Genomic DNA, 12,106 nt, shown 5'->3' with positions numbered 1-12,106 from the left:
TGCTGATGCAATAAAGAGTTTGTTCAGAATGCATAAGCCCTCTCTTTTGGTTGAGAAATTCCAATTTAGTAATCTCAGAAAGAAGTATGAGCTCCAGGATAATATGAACCTGATACAAAGAACTCAGTGGCTTAACAACTAGAATTCTCTTAACAACTAGAATTCAAAGACACTCATGACAAAGACAACATGCACAACCTTGCCTAAAATCTCAGTTACAAGTCCTGCAGAGAATTAAAACATCAGTTACGGTGAATGTCTGTCTCCCATTTTCTAACTTCCCATTTTCTATGGCAAATGCAGTGTACTGAGGAGCAAAACTCTCACAAGGAAAGCAAAGTCTAATGACAGTAAGAGAGGGACGGTCCCAGAACTAAGCTTAGGGGTGACTCTTAAAGATAACCCCCGGACCAATCTCCTTTAGAAATTAATACAAGCTTTACATCTATACTTCTCAGAACTACAGGATCATATAATAATTTGGGTTCAAAGAGACCACTGGAGGTGGCCTAGTTCAAAACCCTGTCAAAAGAAGGTCACTCAGGGACTTCCCTAGTTGGGTTTGAAAGTCTTCAGCAGAAGAGTTTCAAGAACTTCTCTGGGCAACCTAATTATGACTCATTTGGATTTAGTGCTCTCCCCACCATGAGTTCTTCATACAGAAAGATCCACACAAAACAACTTCTTGCTAACACACAAAAGCAAACCTAGAGTTGTCCTAACTGATGTTTTCAAAAAGGGAAAACAGGCAGCTATTATATGTGCAAAAGCTGGGAAAGAATAAAGGTTCACAACTCACAGAAAAAGAAATCTCATACTTACTTATACAATGGAGATGTTAACTAATGCAGAAAAGTTGATAGGTTTATGACAAGCTATTTTGTATACTTTTCCAGATGATGGCAACATGTTGACAGCTTTAAAGAAGCAGCTGTGTTACTTTAAAGTTTATTGTCTAAGCAGCCTCCTCCCTCTGCAGCAATCTAACAGTTTACATTTGCAGTTAATTATAACTTCTATTATGTTCCAGTATTTGCTAATCATCTCAGAGACTGTGAAAAACAGCATCATTTGTCTCAAGCTCTCTCCTGTAGACATACTATTCTTCAAAAAGTCTAAAAGACAACATATGCAATGTTTTCTCTTAAAGCATCTATTCTCAGTTCTTTTAAAATATTTCAGACAGCATTATTCTATCTTCCTCTTCTGGAAGATGTGTCAGCCAACAGAACATAATTCAATCTCAGGTTTACAGTAAGCTTTCTTTTGCAAGCAGCAGAATTAGGAAAAGTTTATTTCCTCTGTGTTTGGAGGCAAAGTTTGTTTGCAGATTCAATAGTAAGGGAGAATCCATCCTGCTACCTCTCCTTTGGCTATGGAGTGTATACGGTTTATCTCCTTCATAAAGCCCTTTATTCTCACACACCACCTGTACCTTGCTGTCTCTATTGACCCAGATATTCTGTGTGAAATTTAACTGAAGTGGAAAAAAGAGGGCTGACAGCAGATGCACAAATGCCATCTTTGAGACATAATTTCCTTAGGCCTTTATGCTTAAAACCTGGAATTTTTAAGAAAAGTATTAAACTCAACCTAACAGTGTCTTCAAAAAGTGACGGCAAAACATCACACCCAGCAACAGCTTAAGTGGAAGTAGCACCCTGGTTCTCAAAAATGATACGACTTTAGCCTATTCTCACTGATAAAGGTCATTGCTAAAGCAATCTGCCACTCTGGGGGCAGATTACACTTACATACATCCACTTCACTTCTTCCATATCATTCATCCAAGATAGTCCCTGCTTTCACTGGGCTGCAACACATTTAAGTGTGAACAGATTGATTAACAACCAGAAATCTGAAACAAGCTGCCACTGCATTTCACTATAGATGAGCAGGGATTGCTGGAGAGACTTTGTAGAGTCAAAGCATACGTGCACAGGGGGGCTGTGCAACGCAAACTGTGCATTTCAATATGGGCAATCCTGGGCAGAAGACACAGTCACTGCTTTTTAAGGGTTTGCTTTTTCAAAAGTGTTGGAAGTATGACAGCAAAGACGACAGGTTTTTGGTTTTTTTTTGAAATAGTAGAAACACAGAGGAAACAATACACACAGAAAAACACACAGAAACAATAAGTTATTTCAGAGCCAGAGAAGTTGATGAACTGACATATTCAAGCACAGGAAACCAAATCCCAACTCCTAATCAGCAGAGGTCAGACAACTGTTTTCAATTATATCCTAGAAATTCTTGTGGCAGTCATCAAACAGAAGGCTTATGACAGAATAAGAAAAGTTTTCCCAACTTGTACAATAATATCTTGATTTTTTAGCTATGCTTCTCAAAATATATAACAAGCAAGATAGGATATCTTGCTTCACAATACATTAAGTAATACATTAAACAGTATTTTTCTACTTTTAATTCTGTCTGACACCAAGAAAGTAGACCGTGTATACATTTTATTTGCCTGTTTCTCAGATTTGTACCTTAAAAATATTGCTTTATTTCCAAAAGGAGTTACTTATTTTTAGTGAAACAAAGGCAAATGAGAAAAAAAATTTGCTTACCAACATCCCTTCTCAATTGCAAATGCAGAAGTAGCAATATAAGCTCATCAATCAGCAGCTAGAAACATATAAAACAAATAAATACTTAGATTACCTACTTAATTCCTTTTCTGTTGTCTGGATCACTCCCTCAAGTATACAAATAATTTTATGATACACTCCAAAATCATTGTAGATGATAAACAATAACACATCAGCATGGCCTAAGCATATGCCATGCTTATTTGAGAAGGCAATGTCTACCACAAAAAGTTCTGCCTATGCTATGTGTTATGTTGCAGTTGCTGCAGAATATTTTCCTGTAAAGTAGTAGAGAAAAAACCTCAGCATCATACAGTATAAGTATTTAATGCTGTATAGTACAATATTTAATGCTGCTTCAGTAACTCTTAAATGCCCTTGAGAAAAATAAATCAAGGCTCCTTTAAATATTTTTTGACACAGACCTAATCTTTTCAGGTGAGTTTTCATTGACAGGTATGTAACTGACACCTTAGAGAATTCTTATTTATTGCAATACAAACTGGGAGCAAACTACCCAAAGTATAAGCAAACCCAAGTGACAGATTTATGGCTAGTTACACAACTCCTACATTGAGAAAGTGTGGTGTTAGCTTATAAGCCTTTCTCCCTTGATTTTTATATCTACTATTCCTATTTATGCTACTAATCCATAAGAAGCCCGTTAGATTTCATAAACATTTAGACTGTAAATCATTCAGACTCCCATCAGGGTCTGCGAAAGCAAACAGGACACACCTACATGGCATCTCTGTGTCCAGTGTCAATACCCACAGCCAGCTCCCACCACCCCTCCTCTCTTGTCCCAAGCCAGACCTTAACTTCACCAACTGTCCCAGGAAAGGCACTGGGGCAGCTCACCTAATAAAGAATAATACAGGAAGGAACAAGGTGATAGAAATCTGGTTCAGGGTAAAAACATTTCAAATGCTTCAGATAAGAAATTTAGCGATTCTGAACTATGACTGTCCAACAACTTTGCCTACAAACCTGCCCTTAGCAGAGGAGTTTTCTCCGGTTGCTTCTCAAACTTGCAGAAATGTAAAGGTATTCCAACATGAAGCTGTACTGTTTTACATAATTTTAAAAAATTAAATGACAGCATTAATAGAGATGCCATCATTGTGATTCATGATAAAAATATACTCTACTGGATAATTAAACATTTGCTATTAGAGAACCTCATTGCTCTGAGCCAAAGAGAACCTATCAAAACTGCATTTTTAACCCTTAATGTTAAATATAACATCTGGGGGAGGAACGGAATTAGTGTATTTCAAAATTAGACATAGAATAAACCTACAATTTGCTCCCTTTTCCAGAATAAAAATATTTTCAAAGACATAGAAATAGATCTGGTTTAAGTGCAATGAATGAAAGATGAGCATATCATTATAAATAAAGGAAGAAAAATAGGTTTAGCATAAAATGTCTCTTTAAAATGGAGGTCCACCACTAGGAAAGTCAACTGTGAGTACTTCTGCACTTGCCATATCATAGACACACATATATATTGGTTTACGTAATTTCCATCTCAGTAGGTAAGGAACTAGAAAAGCCAACATCCCAGCATTTCCCGAGATTGCTACTAATTAAATCATATGCATACTGGTTCAATCCAAGGATGATCAAAGTGAATGAAAAAAAAAATTTCAATTTAATTCAATGAACTGTGGATCAGTTCCAGACATCTAGCTGCTACTCCATCCTCTTTCTTCTTTATCAAAAAGCACTCCAACGGTGTGAAAGTAAAGAGGACTCCATGAGTCTACAGATTTTGTGATTTTGTATTTCCCCTCAGATCTGAATTTTAAATTAATTATTTGACAGTTGACTACATTGCATAAAATTAAGTAATCTTTTCCATGAAGGTGGATTAGAGGCTCCTCCATGTTTGGAAGGAAAACTGACTACTAATATTACTGTTACATCAATAGCTTTAAAAGATTTCAACTGCCTCTTTCACACAAATACACATCCATTATAAATTTATTTATGTGTCCCACTGTTCACCCCTGCAACGATATATTGCCATACCTGAGCATGTAAAATATTAGTCCAATGTGCTAGAAATAGGGCACTAAATTTATAAGGTTTTCTAAGATTAACAAGTTAACGTCATTTAAAGAAAAATAAAAAAAGAATCAGTGCTCATATCAAATATCTATTTCTAGTTACATTTGAAATGCAATGCCACTACTGCCAAACAACTTCAGTAAACTGGACATAACATTTATGAAACCTATCTGAATAGCCTTTGCTTAAATTCTTATGAACAATGTTTTTCCACATTCTCTTTTTTAATAAATATTTGCATTAAAAATTATAATTTAATTTTAGTATCTCAAAACTCATCTCCCAGTGCAGTCCATGTGCTTTGTAGCCATGGTTTCAGCAAATGTCCTTTCAAATCAGCCTAAAGGCTCCCATTTCTTTAAAACAGAGCTGGGCAGGAGATGCTCTAAAATCTTTATTTGGAAATTTAATATATGCATCACTTTTAATAGCCACTGCATGATGTTTCAAATGCAATGAGTATCACACAGGAAATTAAATTTTAAAAAAAATAATCTTTCCTGTTCAAGAATCAACAGTCAATTAAATAAAAACTGAAGTTGTCAGTTTTCAACAAGAATAGTGTCTATGCCTGAAACTTCACTTTCCATCTATACAGGAACACTAGCTTAAATGAAAAATGGTGTTTTGACATAGTCCCAATAACATTTATGTATGCAGCTCTGCCTAGTTGTCCACCTCATATCTTTTATATTCTAAGACAGATTTCAAGCATTTCCTGTTGGAAAAGGATTTCTTTTTTTTTAGTCATCAGTTCCTTCTGTTTCATGTTGGAGAAACACACTAATACCAATGGAAAGGGAATGGTGCTACTACAACTTTTATTACCACAACTCAGGTCTCCTTCACTGTACCTACCCAGAAGCCCTGGACAACTCTGCTGTACCACTGGGAACTTCATGAGCAGGAAGCCAGAGCTGCGCGATTTTATTCCCATGCAAGGCAAAATCATCTCTCATGGAGCCCGAAAATCCTGAACCAGAATGTGAAATGATCTCCCAGTACGCTTGCCCCTTCTCTCTCAACCACTGTGTGAGATGAAAGAGATGTAAAGAGAGTGATGTCAGAAAATGATGACTGAAATCCCTACCATCTTTCTTCTGTTTCTCTTTGACAGGGAAGTTTTCTGCAGAGACACTTTTAGGCATCCAATTAAAACCAATGTTAGCGGGGCTTTTTTACTGGATCCAGACATGTAAGAAATGGTTCTTAAACTCAGCCCTTGCCTGAGTACACCATAGTTACAGGATAACAGATTTACAGTTTAAGGTACAATGAGTGAAAACTGAGTCCTATAAATTTACCCACCTGCTAATACTGCTCTTGAGGGAAAAAGAGATACTCTCCAGCTCATTCTCCTTAATAAGAGACCACTGTCTTTGAAATGTTAAATGGGACCTACTAAGAAGAAAATTCTATTTGCTGAAACACTTTTTCTTACATAATGTGAAAACCTTTACTGTTTTTGTACAATTTCCTATCACTGAAGCTCTTTTCTATTGAGTGAGTGAAATAGAAATCAACCACCAGATGTTTTTTATTCTCCCATTTATGCGTTAGTGGCTTAGGCTGTTGTGTTCCCTTACTGTTGCTGTGGTCTAGAAGCAGAAGACCCCTTCATCTCTCAAGAACTATTAACCCAAAGCCTTAAGCTAGAGTTGCAAATATATGCTATGTTACAGAAAACAAAATTTGTTTAGAAACTCTGTATCATCATTTACATTTGATTCCAAATCACATGGGCTGCAAACAAGAGCAAAGCATGAAAAAAAGAAATAAAACAAAAGTACAGGGAAAAGGAGCTAGCCTACAGAGAGTGCAGTATTGACTTGCATGTTGTAAAAGGCATAAAACCAAAACAACTCACCACATCAGTTTCTAAATGACACAGTTCATTCCAACCCATTTAACCTACACAAAATGCTGGACTCTCGTGAACAGCAAAATTTGAAAACAATACAGACAGCTCTGCCAGCAAATATAACGCAGTCACAGTATCTGTCTCAAAGCTGGTCTTACAGCAAAACGAATTTCAGAAGGTAAAACAAAAATGAAGTCGGATTGCACTGCTAAACATTTCCAGTTTGTTTTCCTTTACCCTGGTCTTTTTAGCAAACTTATTTACTCTGTTTACATATTTATTTTTCAACTACTTTGCTATTATTTCCTTGATTCCAGAACTAAAATTTACTACAGGTGAATGGATAATGTACCTCTTCTAAATCCCACACGACTGTCAGGCCTGTGTACTGCCTCCTCAGTCTTACATTCATACACAGCTGAGCTGCAAGATGAAAGACTTATTTTGCTCCTTTAAGGACAAGCGTACCCAAGAAGAAACTCAAGAATTAAACACCAAGCCAGCCTCCATCAACCAGCTTAAAATTTTTACCTTTCATATTCTACAGTTATGAATGTATATGGGTCACCAAAAGATAGAAAACATTATTTGCAAAATTCTACTTATGTTATGAAACATTTTCTGTAACTGCAGCTAAATAAATACATAAATTATGTTTAAAGCCTAAGGGTAAAAAAAGTAGTCTTTTCCTTACAAATACTTCAACTGCAACAACTGACACTGAATTATAAACAATGCTGATGATAAATATTCATTATAAATATAAGCCCCATCAATTTAAAGTTCTACCTATTCATAAAAATGTAAGTCAAACTTTAAAATGCATTTTATCAGTCCTGTTATAATTTCCTGATACAACTGTACTATGGTTTTGTTAAACGTTTAGAGTCAGGATTAATTCATATGTATTCAGGCAAACCTACCCCACAACACTGTATTAGATTACATCGGAACATGACTGCCTTTAAAGCATTTCAGAGGTGCTGACATCTCCAATAACTTGTTAAAGAAGAACTAGTTCCAAAATATTCTGTAGCAAGCAAAGCAAGGCAAGCACAACTTAAAACACAGATTTATATTGTGTCTCCATGCAGTCCTGCTACCACGCTACCACAAGATTAAAAACAAAGGCTTTTAAGTATCACACTAAAACGAACAAGACTAGTATTGCTAACTTCTTTCTTTGTCATTAATACTAGAAAATGGGAAACACTTGAGCCCATGGCTCACAGCTCCCTAGGATAATGGGCTCCCAAGTAGCTTCGTGTTTTAACATCTGTGATGCTCCTGGGCAACATCTCCTGTACGGCTGGCTAATGTTGATATACTTACTCTAGACAAAGCCCAGTTCAAAGAACAAAAGAAAATCTCTGTTTGAAAGACCTTGAGAAAGCCACTTATTTTAATTATGTCAGAGAACTCTTCTGTGACACAGACATTTGCAAGTCACATTTCCCTCCACAAGCCTCACTGAAAGAAAACTTAAGACAGAACTCAGAATCCACATCTCAGACTATGCCACAGAAGTGTGTGTGTATACATATCTATGTGTGTGTATTTAAGACTATACACAGAAGTATTTGTCCATCTAGTCTTTAGATACCAAAGGCAACATCCTCTCATCTTTCATTCTGAGCCAAGACATACACATGGACTAGGTGAAAAATGATATGAAAGTCAGGGTAGTAAAGAAAATAACAAACGAAAGAATCAAGTTTTTATTATTAATGAAGAATAAGATGTTATTATAGCTTAAGGTCACATATGACAAAACAATCTTCAGTTAATGCCACATCTGTTACATACTGAGAGAATCAAAATTAAAACATAATAATTGTTTTGTTTTCTTTAAAACCATCTGTAGAACTGCAATTTGCCACATGCTGAAAGACTGTGTTCCACATAGGCCCAGCAGGGTCTGCCACTCAGGGACAGGACTGAGACCCCAGAGGACACTGGGGTCAAATGAACTCCTAATATCAGGTGACAAAACAGGATTTGGTATAATCTGCAATATCTCTTAAATTTATTTTATTTAAAAATTTAATTTTTTTTAATTTAATAAGTTTAATTTATTAAAAAAGGAATCCTTTAAATAACAACTCAGGAAGTCTGACAAAATAACTGGAACAAACATGGTGTTCCCACATACTCAGTTCAAGTCTATCCAGCAGAGTTTCTGTTTGTAGAATGAATACTACATTAAGAATATAACCTACCACAAGAGATCAACAATACAATGGCAGTATAAAAATAAGATACACAGCAAGTGGAAGTGGAGGGTGGAACAAGGAGCACAATCTGTGCAGGGAGAAAGAGGAACAGAAGGGAAACAGAAAATGTTAACCTCTTTCAAGCCACATCTATCTGTTTAGAACAACATTCTTTCATAAAACTTGACAAAGTTAGGATGCCAACACAAAAAGCAAGCAGCTATTCTAAGGTCAACACACCTATATAGAGCCAACATTTAATTACCTCTTCAATATGTGATAATTTTACATGTGCAATACCATATCTGTCCATTTTACAATACTACCTCCCCATGGGAAGAGCTGGTGTAATGCACTATGAAATTTTCACACCGTAAGTAATTAGAATAATAAAATCAAAGTTAAAACAGATGTTGAAAAAAAGCTGTGTTCATAGTCAAAGTAAGTAGGAAAGCATTTAAGAAATTATGCAAATTCTCTCAAAAGTAAGAACACTCTCAGTCAAGGTCTTGAAAACTTTCTTGGAAGTCAAATCAATTTTGAAATCCTACGTACACACATACAAAAAAAAGTACTATTAAATCTGTGTGAGGACCTGATAATTTGCTGTATATCTGTCTTTTCCATTTTAGACATCTACTTCACCAGGATCATTTCCAAAAAAGGAAAAAGTTAAACAATAATTAAAATCAAGTGCATAAACATGAATTAAAGGAAATTAAGCATGTGTACCGCCAGGTTAAAGCAAATACACAGACAAACAAAATAAAACAACAGCAACAACAATTACAAAAATCTCCACAACCTGACCTTGGTCAAAATCAATACTAGGCTACAAAAAATACCTGAAAAAGTTAATCACAGAAACTGTAGAACAATTGATACTTAATTCAAGTCTCCAGACAGATGAACTCTCACTAATGTTCCCAGAACAGTATTTCAAACTATTTCTTCCCCCATTCCTCTTTCCCATCTTTCATCAGAATGTAAACCCATCCCTGTTGGAAAGTTGGTAGTTCCACTTCATAGGTCTGCATCCCCACCTAAACCTCCCTGCTGGAGGGAAGGCACAAACCTTATTAGGAGCCTCTGACACGCACTGCCTTTCGCTAATGCTGCCACGTAGGTAAGACGCTGGGTCACATAGGCAAGAGACTGGAAAGTTAATGGTGGGGTTTGTAAAGTCCTAACTATTGCCTCTCCGTAGCTCCCTGAGTTCATTCTCTATTCACCAGAGCATCCTATCCTATCCTATCCTATCCTATCCTATCCTATCCTATCCTATCCTATCCTATCCTATCCTATCCTATCCTATCCTAATCCTAATCCTAATCCTAATCCTAATCCTATCCTATCCCGCATCAATTATAACTGGCATGTAAAATGAGGAGAACTTAATTTGCCACCTCTTCTCACACTGAACAGCAACTTATTGCCTAGGTAGTTAGACAGATTTCAAAGGGATTATTTTCAAGAATCTGGACATAATCCAATTCAAAGATGATAAAATTTGTCCTGAATTTCTTCTTCAGATGATTATCTTCTACCTCTCCCTCTTTCTCTCTCTCTTGTTATTGTTAAACAACTATCTTTATGTCTCAAATCTCATAATTTTCTTTGTATTAGGAATAAGGAAATGCATTAATTCTTTACGGAAAGCAAATTTATATAGCTGTCATACATGTCCTTAGCAGTTGGTGAAAATGAAGAAAGTTTTTTTTTTAATGACTAAATAAACCAAGATTTATTATTATAAATTAATTAATAATAATATAATTAATAAATTAATAGAAAATAAATAAAAATTACCTATTAATTAAAATGGAGAGGGACTGAAAACTTGTTACTAACTAAAAAGGCTGGCAGTGCTGGTGTCAAAGATTCAGAAATCTATTTTTTTTTTCATTTATTTACCTGCAAACAGATAATTTTTCTTCAGCTCTGCTTCTTTTGCCTGTTAGCTTTAGTCAGTACTTTGCTCCTTCTCAAGCTGAAAGAAAAATTTTGACACAGTTACCCCAGATATAAAAACCAGAAGCAGAAATAAAATAAAATAAAATAAAAAGAGAGTTCTATCTAGAACTGTGAAGGCATGTAAGGAAGTATTGACAATTCAGCTGATCTTACAAATGCATCAAAAGCATGATATATACAGGAACATGTCCCTAATGCACTATCACTCATTGTCAGAGCTCTGAGGACATAAAACCAATAGTAACACAAGATGAAAGATCAAAAATGTCAAGGATCATGCAGAAGTAAGTCTCTTAAACTCTACCATTACTTCCAATCCCTAATATGGCTATGTTGTTACGTTGTTTTCTTCATTTCAATTAAAGCATTGCTCATAGTCTTCTTTCATCTCTAGAAACAATCGGCTTCAGCTTCCTATTGAAACTGTTGATTTTTTTTTTCCTGGATCAAAAGCCCAAGCTATTAGAACAAAAAGTCATACATGGATGCACAGCACCATATAAAATGAAAATGTGTTACAAGTAGAAAATCATATTCCCCTTCCCCTCATCCCACAGTCAGAAAACTAAACTGACTGCCTACTTAAAATCCACTCAATCCTTGATGATTTACCCATCTACTGTACACAACAATTTTGCTTAATTTTCCTCTTACTAAAAGAAAGATATGTCCTTGGATAACAGGTTTTCTTACGTCAGATCCACACTACCTCATAGCAACGTGATACTTCTACAACTGCTGATACTTTAATCTAGGAATTGTTTCCAACAAATAATCACACATGAATTATTTGTAAGAAAACAGCTACTTGAAGCAGATTTTCAGGGAAGGACTTAAGCAATAGTCCTTGAGTGAAGCTAGCCCCTAGCTAGCTGACAAGAAAGGCCATGCCCGCAATCCAGGCAGCAGAAGAACTGGGATGCACACAAGAAGCAGGATGTCTTTGATTTCACATACTTGAGATATGGGACTGGGTAAGCAGAAAAAATGCCCACAGCACTGTGCTAGCTGTGCACCAATCCCCAAGGCTGAAACATGGAGAATCAGAGATGAAGGGCATGACCTTCACCACCACAGCATGACCATGTGCATGCCTGAATACATATTTACATGTTTTTCTGCACACTCACATACACATTAATGCATGACAAAAAGTAAGCTCAAAAGAAAAAAGAACTTTGCTCTAGCAAAGCGTCTTAAGTGCAATCATGATCTTTAATGCAAAAGATTGGCAGTACCATTCGTAACCAACCTGCCACACTGGAAATCCCACATCAGCAAAAAATATACAGGGGCGGCTACAAAGAGAATCTTGGTTTTTCTAAAAACAAAATATCAGTCCTTGTTTTACTGCTAAGTTTGCTTCCTAAGCTAAAATTTTCAATATC

At 35.9% G+C, this 12,106-nt stretch overlaps 1 protein-coding gene across 6 annotated transcripts in view; it reads right to left on the bottom strand.

The window, feature by feature from the left end:
* FARS2 (phenylalanyl-tRNA synthetase 2, mitochondrial) overlaps positions 1 to 12,106 on the bottom strand; it is a 232,483-nt gene that overhangs the window by 215,236 nt on the left and 5,141 nt on the right. Inside the window, exons 2-3 of one of the 6 annotated variants that reach the window (XM_041714570.2) lie at positions 10,659 to 10,734; positions 2,574 to 2,631 (exon numbers count right to left, since the gene is read on the bottom strand). The exons of 3 other annotated variants lie outside the window; for them this stretch is intronic. The gene's annotated coding sequence lies outside the window, so the exon portion shown is untranslated. The remainder of the gene's footprint in view (positions 1 to 2,573; positions 2,632 to 10,658; positions 10,735 to 12,106) is intronic. 2 more of the 6 variants (XM_072924102.1, XM_072924104.1) reach the window with 2 other exon arrangements.

This window comes from Taeniopygia guttata, chromosome 2, assembly GCF_048771995.1.
Source record: "Taeniopygia guttata chromosome 2, bTaeGut7.mat, whole genome shotgun sequence".
NCBI lineage: Eukaryota > Metazoa > Chordata > Aves > Passeriformes > Estrildidae > Taeniopygia > Taeniopygia guttata.
This window is presented reverse-complemented; position numbering and strand designations above follow the sequence as displayed.